General features: G+C 42.9%; 1 protein-coding gene and 1 long non-coding RNA gene across 7 annotated transcripts in view; one reads left to right on the forward strand and one right to left on the reverse strand.

The window, feature by feature from the left end:
• Window positions 1–19,841, forward strand: part of Atp2b1 (ATPase plasma membrane Ca2+ transporting 1) — a 112,614-nt gene that overhangs the window by 18,630 nt on the left and 74,143 nt on the right. The gene's annotated exons all lie outside the window — the stretch shown is intronic.
• Window positions 1,135–4,722, reverse strand: LOC143269436 (uncharacterized). Its single transcript, XR_013045857.1, has 2 exons — window positions 4,654–4,722; window positions 1,135–1,373 (listed from the first exon to the last, which is right to left on the reverse strand). It is a non-coding gene; the product is annotated as an uncharacterized LOC143269436 (long non-coding RNA).

The following is a 19,841-nucleotide window of genomic DNA, read 5'->3' on the forward strand; positions in this document are numbered from 1 at the left end:
TGGAGGCCAGGTGTCTTCCTGTATGAGTCTACATTATCTTTTGAGACAAAGGCTCTCACTGACCCTTGTGCTCACTAATTATTAACTGGAATATTTCCGTGTGTGTGTGTATGCGTGTGTGTGTGTGTGTGTGTGTGTGTGTGTGTGTGTGTGTGAGAGAGAGAGAGAGAGAGAGAGAGATATTGATTGATTGATTGATTGATTGATTGATTGATTGATTGATTATGTGACTGTGGAGGCCAGGTGTCTTGCTGCATGAGTCTACATTATCTTTTGAGACAGGGCTATCACTGAACCTCATGCTCCTCACTAATTATTAACTGCCTGGCCGGCAAGCCCCAGGGCTCTGCCTGCCTCTCCAGTGCTGGGATTTTATCTGCCACACCTGGATTTTTAAGTGTGTGCTGAGAATCCAAACCCAGATCCCCAAGCTTGCACAGCAAACATTTTTGCCTGTCAGCCAGTCCTGTGTGTTTCTAAAATGTCATTTGTTATCTTAAATTGACTGTTTATAGGTCTATTGTCTTTAGGTCGAGTGGGAGTTCCTCAGGAGTTAGTTGGTGACAGTGTAACCCCTAGGCCTATTAGAGTTCCTGGGACACTGCAGGGCTGAGGCTGAATAGTAATCATGAGTTTCACTTGCTGGCTTCATTGTGCTTGGCTTTTTAAAATCGTCCAAGATAATTTGTGGTATGTTGGTAAAAGATTGTCACCCCAATTATTTAGTTTCTATCTTTGTAAATTTTCATTTATGCATGTTTTAGTTTGGGTTTTATTGCTGTGAAGAGACACCTTGACCTCCGCAGCTCTTATAAAGGAAACCATTTCTTGGGCTTGGCTTACAGGCTCAGAGGTTTGCTTCATTGTCGTCCTCAGGGCAGGAAGCAGGGAGGCACACAAGCAGACTTGGTGCTGGAGAGGTAGCTGAGAGTTCTGCATTTGGAGCCAAAGATAGCAGGAAGAGTGAGTGAAACACTGAGCCTGGCTTGAGCCTCTGAGACCTCAAAGCCCGCCCCTAGTGACACACTTCCTCCAACAAGGCCACACCCACTCCAGCAAGGCCACGCCTCCTAATAGTGCCACTCCCTGTGGGCCAATGGGGCCACTTTAATTCAGACCACCGCATGCCACATACCTCATAGCACAAGTTTTTCTTAATAACTTCTTTAGACACGCTTTAGTCATGGATTTCACCCTTTGCCTTGAGTTTAGGAGAATGGGTCTGGACCATTGGCTTTAATTTTTGTAGTCATGAGGTTCAAGAGTCTGATTTTCTGACACAGTTAGGTGATTGTGTGTGAAGCATGTTGCATCAACAGCTGGTGTGCCTTGATCTGTATGGCGGATTCCTTATAAGGTCATAATTCCTTTCTCTGTAGACAAAGACATAAGTGAGTTTACCCTCCCAAGTGCCCAGAGGCCTGAAAAGGCCTATGGGCCAGTTCTCTAGTTGAGTAGCTGTCCTTTCCACTGCCCGAAATTGTGTCTCTGACATGCTTGTGTACACGTGAAGTAACGTCACAAGCTAGATACATACGTGTGTGTGTGTGTGTGTGTGTGTGTGTGTGTATTGTTTGTTTGTTTTCTTAAAATTTTCTTGAATGATTCTTGAATTCTTGCCTGTTTCGCCCATTTATTGTTGCAAAAATGTTGAGGATATTGTGCATTTAATTTGAACTATTGACTAAATGTTGGTTTTAGAAGGACCTGTTTAAATCTAGTTCTGTTTGGATTGTACCACTCATTGAAAGCAGCAAACAAGCAGTGAACACTTGAAATTATCCCAATTCTTTTTCCTTTTTGTGTGATAGGGTTCCATGTAGCCCAGGCTGGACTTCATCTTTTGACCCCCTGCCTCCATCTCCCGAGTGCTGGACTGTCAGGTGTGTGCCGCCACATTTAGTGGTATTATTCTCCTCTTAAAGGAAGAATGTATACTGCCAGCAATGTGGTTGAGGGTGAGGGAGAAAATGGCCATTGTTAATGAACTGTGGTGTTTCTGATTATTCCGGGGCCAGGGAAGCGGGGGACAGAAAAAGGCCACATTTGTCCAAATTAACACGAGGTAAATCGTAGATGCTAAAACATGCTTCAAGTTTAAAAACAGTTCTGTTGAATTTGGGCTCAGGAGCTTGATGATGATGATCTGATTGATTTGGGAGATTTTTGTGTTGCAAAACTGCTTTGTGTTGGGACTTGCCTCTGACAGTTTCTGTGATACAGCTTTGCCAATGTCCTAAGAAAGGGCTGAGCCACAACTTACCTTGTTACTGAGACTTAGTTACCAAATGTCTTCAAGTGTTACCTTTTCAAAACAAAATGAAGATTTGCTACCTTTGAGACATTTTCTTTGAAGAGCACCCGGAGTAGAAGTTGCAGATGATTGAAGCAGTGGGAGCGCTGTCTGGTGACTTAAGAGAATTATCTCTTGGTAAAAAGCACCAGGCAGTGGGGGTGCACGCCTTTAACCTCAGCACTCGGGAGGCAGAGCCAGACGGATCTCTGTGAGTTCGAGGCCAGCCTGGTCTAAAGAGTGAGATCCAGAACAGGGACCAAAACTACACAGAGAAACCCTGTCTCAAAAAACCAAACCAAACCAAACCCCAGGCATTTACTAACCTGTATATATCTGGTATTTTTAAATTTTTATAATATCTCTATAGCCATATTGCATAGAAATAATAACTAACATCCACAAAAAAATGTCTAGAAATTGTATCAAATGCCTAGTGAGGTCTTACGACAAAGAATCCAAGGTTGCAAAAAGTAAGGAATTTGGGGCTTCTATATATTTCATGTTTAAACTAGAGACAGAACAGTTAATAGGATTTTATTTAAAAGGAAAAAAGAGAACTCCGCGTTTATCACAGGATCAGTATGATTCAGAAGTGCCATCTCACCGTCTGTGTGTAGTGATCTACAACCATTTGATGTTTAGAAGACAGGATTAGCTGGTCATGGTGGTGCGCGTCTCTAGTTCCATCGCTTGGGAAGTAGAGGCAGGAGGATCAGGAATTTGATGTCAGCCTAGGACACATGAGATCCTGTCTCAAGATGAATGAATAGAGAACAAATTAATTTTTGTTCTCAGGAGCGAAACACTGTATTTGCGTGATGTGCTGTGTGTATGGGAAAGGTAATGGGTGGACGTGAGGACAATAAAAACTCTCCCAAACTATATGTGGAAGGCAGAAATAAACAAGTGTGAACACTAGGATGGGAAGGCCATGCTGAGCCTGGGCGGAATGTGGGTTAGAGGGTCCTCCTCCCTGACTGCTAATTGCGCATTGGATGTCTTTAAGCTTCCTCTCAGAAGCAGAGTGGTCATTAGAGCCAAGAGCTCAGGCCAGATGGACAGTCTGTTATCTTACAATTCATTTCCAGTATTTGTTAAGTGTGGTGGGCTGTGGTGGACTAGAGTGAGGTGATGCTCAGCTGCTGGAAGACCCAATTTCCTTCAGAATCAAAGAAAAACCTAAATTGCATGTGATGCTTAATCTATTTTTTAAAATTGTTTCCTTGGAAACGGGGCTTTGTAATCAGAGAAAACAAAGATCCATTTGCCAACGAGTATTTTTTATGTGCCTCAGATATTACATGGGATATACATGGACTAAAAATCATTTGTTGATTATCTGAAGTTTAAATGTAATGGGAAGTCCAGTACTTGGTGTCATAGCCCTTTTAGGACTGACATGACAGGCAGTAATGGGGTAAATCTTTGGTTTTACTGGTAAATAGGAGTCTGAAATACAGACTGTGTGTAAGTCGTAAAGAATGTACCAGTATTCAAAGCCAATTTTAAAGGCCACCTGCTTTTATTGATTAGAACCAATAAGGAATTTTTACATTTAGAAACTAAATTCAATACAGCGATCCAGGGTTTTGAGCCATTAACATAAACACAGTAATGAATGTATGTTGTGACCCTTTGGGGCATCTTCATAATCGTTTTATGGTAATAGAGACTGTGTACAGGAAGTGTGGGTGGGCCTGTGTCCACTAAATGGGGCACAGATGTTTCTGTACTTGAAGATGCCAAGGATTTCAAGCATTCCGGGGGCAGGTAAAGCCTGAAAGGCTCTGAGAACCTGGTGTAACCATCTGCTCCGTACATGAGACCCAGTGGTCCTGCACTTTGCTCAGGATCATTCAGGTGGGTGAAAACTCAGATCTCATTCCTAAACGTTCACAGTAGTAGTGTTCATTCAAGATAATACTTGAGTGTTAGCTCTATGTTAACCACAGTCACAGCTTCAGGTAGTGTGTTGGATACTGAGGAAGACCGTGCCTAAAGCAGCCTTGTCCTGTATATATGGAAGTGTCTTGTGTCTCCGTTTATCATAGATAGGTGGTAGCTAAATGGACCAGATGGCACAGAATGATTGATTTAAAGTGTATAGTCCCGAGCTACAGAGCTTATATCCTGTTCTACAGTTTAGCTGTACAGAACTTTCATGCAGGTCTCCAGATACTTTGTAACTTAAAACACGTGTGCATCTTGTGGTCCTGAACTGCTTCTTTACTGGTAGTTGTCTTAGTCACTCTCAGTAGTGATGATGGTTACTATGGAGGAGACCTGATTGGTTGTACAAAAGAAAATGTTATCAGGTGATGTCATTGCCTGAGATAGTGAACAAAGAAAGGTCTGACCTTAACTAATGCCTCCTCTTCTCCTGGACGTAGACGTCTGCCAACAGCCTTGACGAGTTTTTAAACTGTAAGAAAGCACATGGAAGCCCTGGGTTAATTAACAGGATAGGCCTGATTTTCTTGTCAGGTGCGCCAGTGTTCTTACATGTTCTTGTATGTATGTATGTATGTATGCATGCATTCGTTCATTCATTCATTTAGGGTTTGCGCATAGAATAAACCAGTAGGAAAGATAACACCACAAATATTGTATGCATCTGCCCTTCTTATTTTGGCAGTCTAATGCATTCTCAGCAGAGAAAAGAATGCTTGGTTTGCATCAACACTGAAAATGCAAATGTACCTGCTACTTGTAAGACCCTGTGTAAGACCTGGTTATCAGAATTGCTTTGTAAGTCACACTGATTTCCATCCCACGTTGAACCTCACTACTCTCAAAATATTAATGTTTTTCTTACTAGCCCCCCCCCAGTGTTGTGATTCTCAATATCAAAAATCAGTTGGGTGTTCATTAAGAAAAAGAATTGGGGGTGGGGGTGTGGGGACTGTGAAAAAATCTCAGTGGTTAAAATTGCGTGCTGTGCCCGCCCGCGTGAGAATTGGAGTGGGGATGCCCCCCAAAAACCTCTGTAAATGCCCAGGGGACAGGGTAGCCACCTGTAAGTGTAGCCTCAGAAGACAGCAACAAGGGATGCCCACAGCAAATAGATATCAGGGCTTGTAGATATCAGTTAGAAATGAGCTCTGGATTTGGTTGAGAAATCCTTCCTCAATAAATAAGGTGGACAAATGGAGGAGGGTGATTTCAAGCATCAACTTCAGGCCTCCGCTGCACTCACACATAGGTGCACCTGTCCACACGTACATGTCTACCAGGAGAGAGAGAGAGAGAGAGAGAGAGAGAGAGAGAGAGAGAGAGAGAGAGAGAGATACTGAGCCCAATTACCACTTTGAAAAGACTACTTAGAATGAGGTTTTAAATCATTTTAAACAGTATGCTGGGAAGATGGATAGATATGCTTGCTGCCAAGCCCGATGACCTGAGTTCCATCCGCAGGACCCACATAGCCAGAGGACCAGCTCGTTCGCAAGGTCTTCTGACCTCCGCATGCCCACTGTGGCACGCATGCTCCCCAACGCAAGTCCCTGAAAAGTGGGTTAAATGTAATAAAATGTAATAAAACTTAAAACAACTTATTTATGAGCTTGACCTATCTCCTTAAGTTGGAACAGATTTTCTAATTAAATATTCAACCTAAGTTCTAATTAAAGTTTTACATCATTTTAAGAGGACATTTTGTGTTACTATCTTTATGGGAAAATAATTTCCGTTGGAATTTGAATGAGAAAGGGACTAGGTGATTAGCGTGTTCGTTTCTTTAACCTTAGTGCATAGTAAATTAAAAAATCCTAATCATTTGTTTTAAATCATCTGTATTTGTGGGAAATACAAATAGCCTCTAAAGGGTATTATATTAAATTAATTTAGTAGAGGTTCTCTAGCAGTCTTTGCCTGGTTCGTGTTGCTCTCACCCTCATTAAAGACGCTTCTCTACAAGAGAAAACACAGAAAACCACAGCTGGTCAGAGTGCAGAGAGCAACTCTGCGTGGAGTGTCCGGGCCCAGCAGATTTATCTACAACAGAACTCCTACACCTAGAACTCAAGGAACATCTCAAAGGAGGATACAGAACCAGAAAGTCTGCTGTGAGATTGGGTCTCCTAAAAATGGCAGGGGGGCTTCATCCACGCTACCGCAGCAATATGGCTGCCTACGCAAGACCCGAACAGTGACGACACTCACAGACACACAAACACGGAAGGGAGACACCTCAAGGAGCCTACCCTTAGAGCTACAGACAACTTGGGACTGCTGTGTGTGTGTAAAACAATACTCAAAGAAAAAAACTGTGCGTGTTTGTGTGTGTAACAATAAAGAAAAAAACTGTGTGTGTGAAACAGTAATCAAAAAAACCCATGAATTTCAAAGGGACTAATGGAATGGGCGGGGCATTGGAGGGAAGAGAGGAATGATTTAATATTTTCATTAACATTTACATTTTTAAAAATAAAACTTAAATACTTAGGTAGAGGCAGGATTATATATATATTTTTCTAAGTAACACACTTGTTTTACTGTATGTATACTCGGCTAATGTAGAATTACTCACCGGTCTCTGAATGTAAATTAAGATGTATCTGTACCTGTGTACACTACATAAACATGAAATACGAAGCCCTTCCCAGATGGTATTTTGTGCCATGTGTTGATGGAACATAGTGGATACACACACAGGTGCCTCTGCCCGGGGTACTGTTAAGTTTGTTAGTTTATGTTTGATTTGTGGTTCATATGTTTGATTCATAGGCTAGCATTAATAATTTCATCAGTATTTCTTAATAAAGGGCATACTCAGTAGAGTGTTTTTTTTCCTTGTAGGAAATGATTTGGAAGGTTTGATGATCTGTTGGTTCCACTGTATTACACAAAAGAGGAAGCAATGTCTGTAGTTTCATTCTACATTATTCTAACCATAATAAATAATAAAAGTGTAGTCATAAACATACTTGTCACCTGATGTTTGAGAAAGGGTCAACAGTCTTTGAGAGGAATGAGTCACAAGGATGGATGGTAGCCATCAGAGGCTGCAGGTGTCTTCTCAAGGGGGTCAGGAACAGAATACTCCTTTGCCATCTGAATTGTGAAAGTCTGATTTGATGAAGAGACACTGAAGAGAATTTCAGAAATAATCCTAACAATAGCTGGTGGTACCTTCCGTCCATACAGCAAGAGACAGGGCATAGAAACCACACACTTTGTTTAAAGTAAAAGGGGATATGTTAATCTTCTGGGACTGGGGTAAGAAAACACCACAGGCTGGGTTCTTTCCAACAGTGCCAGCTCTGTTGGAGGAAGGCCCCACCCTTTTACCTCACCTAACATTTCATTCCTTCCTTGAAGATACCATCGCCAGAAGTCATACTGGAACATAAGGGTTCAGCACAGGAGTTTTAGGGCAGTCCTCGTTGAGAAAGGAGGGCGATCTCCAGGCACCTGGGAGGCTTGGCAAGGCCTTTGGGGTTCCTGGGTTTGTCTCATGCTTGAACGGTTGTCGAGGTTCAACGTGATGATGTTGATGCTATTACTGTGGGGACTGTACTTGGAGGGTGGCTTTTGGGTTTGGGGGGGGTAGGGTGGGGGTGTTAAGCTTGAGAGGTGTGAGAGGGAGGGATATGGTTGGAAATAGAAGATGACAGGGGGAATGTTCAGGAGACTCTTCTTGGTTCAGCTTACCAAGCTATGCGCATTTCCAATTTAGTGACATCAAGAGAGATTTGATTGGAAGTTCAGTCGCCTAAATTGTCTGGAAAATAAGTTCTGATTTTATTATCACTCTTACTTCCCCTAAGCTTCAGAACTTTGGTAAGATGTCCCCTCTCAGTCCCTCCGCCGCCGCCGCTTCCAGTTCAGTGTGTGCGTCTGCAGATGGGACTTCTCAGAGTGTCCACGCACTCAGAATTCCCAGCCCTTTTCTGCTCTGCTCTGTCACACGCCTCCTTTCTGCTGGGTTCTTGATCCATCTTCTCTCTCCCCAAAAGAAATAGACTTGCATAAGCTGTCTTATTTCTTGTGTTCTTTCACAGAGGTTGGCACTGTTCCCTGTCCTTGATATATTTCAGAAGCTCCGCCATATTGCCTGGTAGACAGCTTTCTCCTTGTTACAGGTGGGTCGTATTCTGGTCTGTGTGCCGTTCTGTATGCGCAACCACTGTCTTAACGTTTGGACCTTGAGGAGGTCCCCGGTATTCTGAAGTTTAAGTGATGCCACAGTGAATAACCTTGTGCGTATGTATTTCATATTGCTAAGGTGTATGTATCTTCAGAGTAGATTTCTAAAACGCAAGTAGCTGGGATGATGGGCAAATTAGTATGTTTTCTTAGCTGTTGTCAAACCCCATACCAGGTGGAGTACATTATTATGTAAGTTCCTCATGGGGCCATGTATGCAATATTCTCAAGTCTTCATACAGTTAAAACTTTTTTTTCCGGGCTGGAGGGTGTAGCTGGGCACAAGCATGTTTTTGTCTACACTCAGGAGACCTTTGGTTCAGTCAATCCTCAGCACCCTCAGATAGCCTTTCTCTGTTGACTTGGCTATTGGTGAACGGACGTCTTGGCTCTGGTATTGGTAGCTTTCTCACGAACACTGTCTCACTGTTCTCTTTGCTGCCTTCATAGTCTCATTTGCTTGTCTTTTCCAATCATTCCCTGTCTTTGCTCACGTGCTGTGGATTTTCCTGGTTTGTCTTTACATTCTGGTAGTGTGGTTAGCATGTGTCGCGAAGTAGATTGATGTAGGTCCGGCTTCCCGTGTATGCTATGGTCCTTTTCAATGTGGCTGCTTTAGACATTGTCGATGTCTTTCTTCACTTACAGTCTAAGTGTTAGTTCTGTTCCAGTATTTTCTTAAGGCGCTTCAGTTACATGGCATTGAGTCTCTCCCATGTCTTCTGTTTCAGCCTCTGCTTTTGTTAGCCTCTCCTCACTCCCATTTCTCACTCTCCTTTCTCCCACCGGCTCCTCTCAGATGTTGTTCAGATGCGTCCCACACTGGGCCTTCTGAGTTCATTCTCAGTTTCTGAAAGAAAAAACAAAAACCAAAACTTAAGCCCCTTCCTTGAGATCCGTCAACTGTTTCTAGGTGGTTTTTTGTCCCTTACCTTTATTCAGTATGAAGGACTTGGCTTCACCGCTTTCTTCTCACGCATGGCGTATGTGTGGCTTAGGTTGGTTGGTGGAGAAGAGTTCTTACCACCTTACATCCGAGTGGCATTTACCTCTAGTTCTTTTGGGTAGACTGGGGTTGATTTCCATATCCCCTCACCCACCCATCCCCAAATTCCTAGCCACGCTCTTAGGTAGTTTTTGGGCTGGGTTCCTGATTTAAGAATGCCTTGTTGAAATAGTGATGCTTTAAAAAAAAAAAAAAAAAAAAAGGGACAGTGCTGGTAGTGAAGAGGCGTGCCAGGAATTTGTGTCGTCGGTTTGTACACCACCCTTCGTTTCCTCCCTGGGCTCGCCTTCTGCTTCTGGAGAAGCTCTTTTTGCCTGAGTGTCCCATCTGCCTTGCTGTTGTTCCTGTGTGATTGGGTGTGATGAACGTCCATGTTCCAATATTCATCCTTTTGGCCCCTGACACCAGTTCCTTCCTCCGTGAGTGACTTCATCCGGTTCGTCTGTGTCATTTGGGTACCTCCTTCTCACAAGACCTCTTGGGCTCCTTCCGTGATAGGTGCACACAGACTGGCGCTAGGTGGGGGAGCGGGGGCCCTGTTGGATTGTGGTGTTTGTTAGGCACAGTCATTCAGAGTCCATGGTATTCTCCTTGTACTGAAGTCCATGTGTGGCTTTGTGCTTCTTGTGTTTGGAGGCTCGGAGAGGAGAGAGATGGGTGGGGTTCAGGCTTCTGCAGTAATGAATCTTCCTGCCTCAGAAGTTGTAAAGGAACCTTTCAAAATGAAGGTTTGTGGATGCTAATCCGGGACACACACACACACACACACACACACACACACACACACACACACACACTCACTCTCTCTCTCTCTCTCTCTCTCTCTCTCTCTCTCTCTCTCTCTCTCTCTCTCTCTCTCTCCTGCTGTAAAGCTCTGTAAATCTTTCCTTTGCAAATGCAGATGTACACAGGCAGGTGTGACCCGACACAGAGCTGGTTTGCAGAACTGCTGACCTTAGTTAGACCAGGGAGAAGCACGATCCTCTCTAAAGGCTCATTTATTAAAATTTTGAAGTTGTGGGAACCAGGTAATCTTTGTGGAATGTTCTCTCTCCCTGTCCCCCCATTTTCTCCCTCCTTTCTTTCCGCTCCCTTTAAAAATAAAAAAGCAATTAACCTTAAAAAAAAAAAAAAAAAGATGGTGTGTGATTTGGGCCAACTTCTGCCATGCACTATTTTCCAAAGTTTTGTTTATTTAGTTTGGCTCGAATGTTCTATTTACTTCTTCTGATGGTTTGAAGTCTTGTTTCTAATAGCCTTAGACCTAGTCTGGCGACAAGTCAATAAGAACAAGCCGGAGCACCAGTGGAAATGCAGGCAGGTGTTACTGGCTAGTTGCTGCGTATGCAGCCAAGGAACCGTCTAGGATTCCTAGAAAACAGCTTCTTTTACAGGCACCTCCCTTTAAATGGATGCCTTGAGTAGTGACCGGGACAGTGCTGAACATCTGCTGCTGTCCCTATGAACACGGAAGTGACAATTTCTTAGAGAATACATTCTGAATATCCTTACAGAGTTTTTTTTTTTTTTTTTCTTTTTTAAAGTTTAAGAGTGTGTACGAAAATGGTTTGGACGTTTGTATGGCCGAACTTGAGCCTTTCTGGCAGTGTCCAGGTTCCATTGCTTCGTACGGCGACTCTTAATAACGCGGGAACTCGTCAGAAAGCTGAACAGAATTGTGTGAATGTGTTAGAGAAAGAGGTCTTGCAGCGTGCTGACCTCGCTCCCACTCCTGATTTCCCCAGCCTCGGGGTGGGGGGGCAACATTCCCTTGAGGATTATAGCATATAAGAGATTATTTTTGAGAGGGTAAACAACGTGAAGAAGAATAGAGAGATGGAGCAGGTAAGGCTCAGGTAACAGATTCACTGAGTGGTTCCTTCACCCATAGGTTCTTTCTATTCCCACTGGAAGGAAACGTGGAAGTGGAGCCAACTGGTCCCTCGGCAGTATAATTTAATCCATTACGAAATCACTATGGTTTGAAGGTGTTTTGTCACCCCCCCCCCCATTATGTTGGTTAGTCACCTCTATTTTTGGTCACTAGTCATCCTATTCTTCATGATTCACTCATGTGGTCAGTGTTTGAAAGTCTTCTGCTGACCGGCTCTCACAAGGGAATAGGAAGGCAGGGGGTTAGCGTTAGTAATGTTGGCTCATGCAGTATCTTGGTAACTCTTTCCATTATCTTAGAAACGTTACCAGTTGTTCCCAGGCCGGAGGCGTGGCTCACCTGCGGAGCGTGCTTACTGCTGAATCATTGGGACCACGGTACAGACCACAAATCCACACAAGCCGGGTGGCCCGCAGCACACCTGTAACTCCAGCTCTTCAGGGAGCGAACACCCTGTTCTGGGCTCCACTCTCGTACCCGCCTGCGCGTACCGGCCATGCTCACCTGCTCATGCGCATATGTGAATCAATCCGCCAATCAGTCTTTCTTTGAAAGGTTCAACTTTCAATTCCGTGCGACACTTCCACCCTCCTTTATTTTCACAGAGGCCACAACAATCAAACAGCAATCAGACTGCTTGCTGTGGGTTGCAGGCTCCTCGATATCTGGGCCTTACTAACCCACGAGCTCCTTGGGAGCTGGCTTTTAATTGATGCTCTAGCTGAGTTGACCCTTCTGTACTTCTGGATATTGCCTTCGGGACCTTGTCGTTTTTTTTTTCTGCTAAGAATGCATCCTGCCCACGTCTTCTTGAGCCTGCTTCCCTGTCATAAGTTAAAAAAGACTCGTATTCTCCTTCACCCTCATTGAGAGCTCCTGGCCTACTGCCCTTTATATAAGTACTTGTGTTCTTTGAAATTAGATGGGGGAGACAGGCAAATTAGTAGAAGCTTAAGGCTTCTATGAGCCAGGGCCATAGCCACCATGTTAACCACTCAGTTCTGTGCTTTTGCCCCTCTGTGTTTTTTAGCTTTGGTTATCCCATTTCCTGCTGATAAAATGTGAACAATAGCCCATCCCACTTATCTCCATGGAAGCTAATGGGTAGTTGATCTTGGCTTGTGCTTTATCATTGACCTGTAGACTTCAGGAATTAGACTTGTTATTTTTTTTTCTTTCATTTTTCTTTATTAAGAAATTTTCTACTCACTCCACATACTATTCACAGGTTCCCCCCTCCTCCCTCCTCCCACCCCCCAGGCCTCTTTCCCAAGCCACTCCGAATCCCCACATCGAGGTCTCCCATGGGGAGTCAGCAGCGGTTGTTTGGGGGGCACCCAGGCAGGGGGATCGGGATCTGTCCCTGGTCTATGGGCAGGCTTCTGGAACCCGGTGCCTGTGATATGACACCTTGCACAGCCTTGGTGCAGTGGGAAGGGCCTTGGAATTAGACTTCTTTAAGAAAGTTTTAGCCTTAAGAGAAGCACATAGTAGTGTATCTACGGCTATTTATTATAACAGGAGGGTTGTAGTCAGTTAACTTAAAAAGCAATCAGTGTTCAGTTCTGTAACTTAGAGACTGCATAAATCCCCGTACTTTAGTTTAAATGTCAGGAAATTCAAAGGTGTTCTTTGTTTTTAAGCAGAATGATTTATTGTGTGGTTCGCCATAAGATCCTCTCGGTTTCAGTTTCTGTAGAAATGAAATCCCCACCCCCACCCCCACCCCCCACCCCCGGTTACCTTAAGTATTGACTCATGCAGAAAGGGAGCTTTTTTTTTTTTTTTTTTTTTTTTTTTTTTTGGTGCTTTCAAGTATTGTACTTTGCATCCAAGGTTCCTGGTATCAGAGACACATTCAAACAGGGTGCTTTTCCTTAATTCCCCCCTTCCCAGAACACTGGGGTCTCTGCTGCCTTCCATACTTTATGTAGATTACACAGTCAAGCTTAGGTTTGCGTTGGTAGTGAACTAACAGCCCTTCATTTTGTTAAGATGTCTCCATTTTATACTTACATATCTACCTCCAACCTTCTAAGGAGTCTAAACATAGAGATTAATATTTTTAAATTTCATCCTGTTCTGTTGAAGTCTTTGAACATATAACCTGCCATCTGGTCACATGAGATCTCTCTTTGCATTATGCAAAAACTGTCTTTCATGGCTTTTTAAAAAAATTAAAGTGCGTATGTATACATATACATACACACATATATGTATATATGTGTGTATATATATGTATACACACACACACACACACACACATATATATATATATATATATATATATGAATGATATTATACCATTTGACATTCTGAATAGCACACCTGAGGTTACTGATTTGAGGCTTGGAACCAGGAGATAGCAAGCTTTAGCTTTAATTGAAGGACTTGCTTGGTCCGTGCATTTAAGGAAGTAAGTAGCTTTCCTTCACTCCAGTTTTCTTTTGAAGACAGAGAGTGTCACGGGGGTACATCGCTTCTGTGGCATTTTCGGTAAAATTTGAGTAAAGCATGAGTTCCGTTATAAGCCTGGTCTTGTGTTCGTCCATTTGAAAGTGTAGTGGATCAGAGATTGCCACTGGAGAATTAAGAGGAGAATATTTTCAAGACAAATTAATCTCAGTTGGAGACTATTCTTTAAAATATTCATTAATGCGCTGGAAAGATTTGGGGAAGGTATAATCACTGCCTCCCACTTCCCCACGCACAATTGAAATTAAACTCCTGTGGATAAATCACTCAAAACAGCTGGGCTCTGCATTGAAGCTCCTCAGAAGCCAGGCTCAAGCTCCGTGTAAAATACAAGGTGGTTCATGTCCTACAGGGTCTGTATTCGGTATCGTTGGGCAGTAATTAAGGAAGCTCCTCGCTGCCCTAGGATACTGGTGATGTGAGGCTGTCAGTATTTAAAAATCTGAAATACCTTTCAGGATAACACCGTGATTTGAGGGGGTGGGTTTTTTTTTTTTTTGTTGTTGTTTGTTTGTTTTTTCTTTTTGAGAATGACTTTTGAAATATTTTAAATCCATATGGATAGTAGCTCTACAGAATTTTATTCTAAGGAGAGAATGAGGTGCCTCTGTGTGTTTTGGGGGGGGGTGCTACCTTTTTTGTGTCTCGTAATAATAGCAGTTTTAAATTTTGCTTTATAAATCTGGGAATTGGGAATTAGAATTGTTTCAGAATTGGCAGTTTAGAAGGGTAATTACCTCTAACAAATGTAGGAATCTGGAAGTTTTGTTTTGTGTTGACTGTGGTAACAACTGTCAAATGAATGAGTTGTTTCTCTTTGCAGTTTTATGCCTCTGGTTAAGTCAGAGATATCTTCATTCAGGAAAGACTGTATTACACAGGCCTCGGTATGTCTTTACCCTGTAATGCCGATAATAAGTGCATAATCATCCGTGGTCAGATCCCTCCTGTTTAAAGTTGGCATGCCGTGTTTATAACGTAGACCTTGTCCAGGAGGCCACCGTGGTTAGCGAGTGCTGCATGCATATGCAGTTGGAGCTGACATCGATCGCCACATGACTTGAGAGAGCCATCACCGGATGCCCCTACACGGATTGCCTGTGTCAGCTTGATCTCTTTGGTAGTGCCTTGTGTCCGTGGTTCTCAACCTTCCTAACGCTGTGACTCTTCAGTACAGTTCCTGGTGTGGTGGTGACCCCCGACAGTTATTTCGTTGCTACCTCACAAGTATAATTTCGCTACTGTTATGACTCATAATGTAAATATCTGTGTTTTCCCGTGGTCTTAGGTGACCCCTGTGAAAGGGTCGTTCAAACCCTGAAGGGATCGCGACCCACAGGTTGAGAACCACTGGCTTCCATGGTTCTGTACATCCAAGATTGACTGCAGCAGTCGTTATTGAGAGTATCCTGAAAACCTTTGCCTTAAACTCCATGCTTGCTCTGATGGGATGAGACTAGGAAGTTCTCTGTCGCTGCTCTTCTTTCTCTAGCCCCTGCTGCCCGATGATTCTGATATGTAAAACAAAAATCTAAGCTGCCTGGGCTTTATGCTTTAGATAGCCAATTCCCCTTAAAGATAAAATATTTGATATGCAGCAATGTTCATCTCTGAGATGATTAAAAGACATTCTTCTGCTTAAATAAATTAATAGATTAAGTACTTCTTAAGAAGCAACACCACCACCAAAAACAACAACAAAACAACAACAAAAAAGCCCAATAGCAGGATTTCACCTTAGCCAGACAGGCCTAGAGCTCATTATTTAACCCAGTCTATACTTGAACATAGAGCAAACCTTAGCCTTAGCCTCCTGCATGAAAAGGAGCCAACATATTATTTAACATTGTTTGCAAAAACTTTGGTCATTTGATTTTTTTTTTTTTTTTTGACCTAACAACACCTAAAATTTAATCCTGGCTTGCCAGAATTTTCGAATAAAGCAGTATCCTTCCCAAACTGAAATTACCATGGTGACCGGGGCAGTAGAAAGGACTCTTTTCTAACCTGTTCACCGTAGCGTTTGAAGCATGTGAAGTATTTTGATAGATTGGAGTTGTAGAGGCCACTTTTCCAGAATGTAGTTACAAGACCATCATTGCTTCAGCTGGAAATTATGTAATGGCCATACACTGGAGAGGTTGGAAATTCTATATTTGTGTATTTTTTCCCAGCACTGTGGTTCTGTTGATTCCTTTGGCAAACGTGTGTCAATCCTGTGCCATACCACACTCTCCCAGGGGTAGACGATGGGCTTCTTAGGTTTAACGCTAATAAAACAATGGCAGAAATGCTCTCGTGGTTTACAGTCAGAGTTTTAAGAGTCAGGAACAGTGCTGCTGCCTGCAGAATACAGTGGTCATCCCTCAGAGTAGGGGAGTGAGCCTTGCGGGGATGCTTTGGCACTGAAGACAAATTGCTATTGCTATAATGATTTGCTCCATACTGTCCCATACATGTTTTATGACAAGCATCGGTATAAACTTATTGCTAGAACACACTGACATTTCCTAATCCATTTTTCATGAATGATTCTGCTCTTGGGTTGCAAACTTAATCGGACTTTTACCCTCTGCCTCTTCTTGTTCCTATACTGTCATATGATGCCTTTTACCTAATGAGTTCCAGTGTAAATATTGATGATAACAAAGTCCTTGATTTTTAAAATGGAGGATGCTTTGAGATTACAGCTCTTAAGAATTTTAGTTCCTGCTTTTCAATAAATAACAGTCCTCCCTCTGTGTACCTAGAGGTTCTGTAATACCTGTAAGAGCATTGTAGATTTGGGGTTATTACAGCATGTGACCATTTTTTTAAGTGCTCAGCTATCTGATTCAAGTAAGTGTGCTTTCTGTAATGGCGTTTCCAGTAATGTAGGGCAGTATTTCACATTTAATGGTAGGCTATTTTTATTTCAGTGAATTGCTATCTTTCCAAATAGATGATCATCTCAGAGAGGTCAAGTATTCTGCTCCCTCTAAATGCATGCAAAGACCATAGAGATACGGAGGTATACGCCATAGGACTGGGGTGCAAACCCAGCACTGCCCCTTAATAGCTCTGTCACCTTGGGAGAATTAATTAGCCTGCCTATTTTTAGTTTCCATAAAACAGAGCATAGTGCTGATTGATTATCCTTTATCTGGAATGCTTGGGGCCAGAAGTGTTTTCAGTTTTTGGAGGTTCTGGGTTTTGGTTTTTGATTTTTTTTTTTTATGTTTTTCAATATTTGTATAGACAGACTACTGACAGAACATCCGGGACTTGAAATCATAAATGCTTCAGAATTTAACCCTCAAAACATTCAGACTTCAGAACATTTCAGATCTTTGCATTATAGGTTCACCCTGTGGTACCAACCTCGTAAGGCCAAATTAAACACTGTGAATGTTAGCTATTGTTAGCATCATTATTGTAATCATTTACTCTATAATAAACTGAGAGGTTTCCTTCCCTCAGTAAGCCAAAGGAGTACTAATCGGAGGTATGTTTGCTATCACAGGAACAATTTTAAAGAATTTGCTTCTAATGCTGCCATGTGGCCACAGCCTACCAATCGCTGTGCTCATTCAGATTCCTTGCATTTTCTTGCCTGTACCAAAAGACTTTAATCAGAAAGCTGGAATCCCCCCCCCCCCTTTTCTCATTTCAAGTGTCTCATTTCAACTTTCAAGTTTCTCATTTTCAACTGTAAATAACCAAGGAGAAAGGAAAGAAGTGGGGAGGGGAGGAGTGAATGAATGAATGAATGAATCAATCAATCAATCAATCAATCAACCTGCATCAGGGTATGCAGTTCTTGGAGGATCATTGGCCCCAGGCTGGACGCTTCTTGAGACCCTATCACGAAGCAAACAATACAAAAATTGTATACTTCCTCTACCTCCAGTAGGAGACAGATGTTCTGAATAACTTTGTGTGTGGGTGTGGGGGGGGTGTCTGTCTTCCCCTCTGCCCGCAATACCTGGGACTGAGGAGATAAAATTTAAATATTTATGCTCTTCATGTTAATATGTGTTCACGGATTTAAACGAAATGGACATGACCGTCTTGAGAAATTTGTAGACTAGTTGAAAGATGCAGCACAATAATAAAGTATCAGGGAAATTCAACATCAAATATTTGAATAAATGAGAATCTAGCTGTAAGTTGTTACCTTCTGTACCTGATTACATGTCATTCACATTTCTTACTTGCTTTATTTAAAAGCCCCCAGTCTTAGCTAATATTTACAAAGTCAGTAAGTACTGTCTGCATAGAACAGCTAGAAATCCTCATGCTCTGAATCAGCATTTGCCATAACAGGAAGAATTTCAACTGTATCACAGAGAAAAGATGGCACCACATTCAATTCTAATCCTTACAGCAGTCCTGAAATGTTAATAGCAACATTTTTTTTTTTTTAATAGAGAGAACCTGTAACTTATGTAGGACATGGTCTGGAATTCAGTGGTTTAAGAAGTAATACGCAAAGAATGGATGTGAGAAAATAGAAAAAAAGGGAATTTGGTGGGCTGGACAAATGGCTTAGCAAGTTCAGATCCTCAGAAACTATCTAAGAGGCCAGGTAGGGTGGCCCACACCCCTAGTCCCAGAGCTGGGAGGCAGTTACGATCTCCAGCCAGTTAAGAGCCTTAGGTTTAGTAAGATACTCGGCCTCAAATACCTTCATGTGGTTGGTGACTTCAACCATAAAATTATTTCATTGCTACTTCATAACTAATTTTGCTACTGTTATGAATCATAATGTAAATCTCTGATGTGCAGGAGATCTGATTTGTGACCCCCAAAGGTGTCGTGACTCACAGGTTGAGAACCACTGTTAGGGAGGGACTGAGTGGATATTGGGTAGATACGGCAGGAGATCAGAGTTGCTTTTGCATATAAGTAGTGGGTACTTGGAAACAGGAAAGACTGGAGCAGCATTTCCTAAGGTATCCCGTGAAACACTGGCTCCAGAGTATATTAATAGGTGTTGATGGAAAAGAAAGTTGAAAATAAGCTCAAGAAATGCACCATGTGCCTTTTCCCTCTTTTGAGTCACGTGTGCAAGGCCGTGGAAAGGCCGAAGGGACATGTTTGCCTGGGGTGACAGACACTGCCTCTGCTAGTGCACTGTGAGTCAGTCACTCTCCAGGACACCAGCTTGGAAGTCTGGCATAGAGAACTTGAGATGGTTTTTAGGCTGGGAGTTGGAAGTTTTCGTGTCAAGCATGGGAAAACAAGAGACAGAGCTTGGGGAGGAAAATAGCAGTGTGCAGTTGTAAGCTGAGCCTGGCACCATTCAGTTGGGTGTGAGCCTTCAGGTAGGCTCCGGTCTTTAATACTCTGAGCGTACAGAAAAATAGGAGACTATCTTTCAGAGTGATGTGTGAAGTAGGGGAGGAACCCGAAGTCATAACTGGGTGCTAAAGAGATTGAGTACTGAACCTTGGACTCTACTGAGGTGGGTGTAGAGAGCGTGGTTTTGGGGAGACAGGCGGCTGGTAGGAAAGCCAGTCAAGACACGGGGAAGGAACGCAGGCAGTGTAAGAACTAGGAATTGTACATGGACTGTGAGAGGGTGCTGCGTGCCGTGGACGGGGAGCCGTGAGTGTCGAGAGGAAGAGGGAAAGACTGTGTGGTGTCTTTGCAAACGAAGCCAGGAGAGATGGTGGTTTGCTAGGTAGGGATTAAGGACCAGGATAGCCTCGTTAGAAATCTTGTTCTTTGATGTTTATTTTTGTACTCTCGACTTGAAAAGGGAGGAGATGGCAGATGATGGTGTGAAAGTGTCACCTGATCTTGGGAAGAAGAGGACTGGCAGTCCCTGAGGGGAATTCCACAGCATGGGAATTATTATATCCTCTCGTGGATTTACTTGTAACGAGTCAAACTTGCAGGCTGGGAAGCTCAGTGGAACTACATTCTAGATGTTCCACTCAAACTCATTCTAACAGAGTTGGTGAGAGTGATATAAAAATCAGAACGCCAGCTTACTGGTTTATGGTTCCGAAATTCCATTTGCCTGTGTGTGTGTGTGT

Source organism: Peromyscus maniculatus, chromosome 18 (genome assembly GCF_049852395.1).
Source record: "Peromyscus maniculatus bairdii isolate BWxNUB_F1_BW_parent chromosome 18, HU_Pman_BW_mat_3.1, whole genome shotgun sequence".
NCBI classification, from domain to species: Eukaryota; Metazoa; Chordata; class Mammalia; order Rodentia; family Cricetidae; genus Peromyscus; species Peromyscus maniculatus.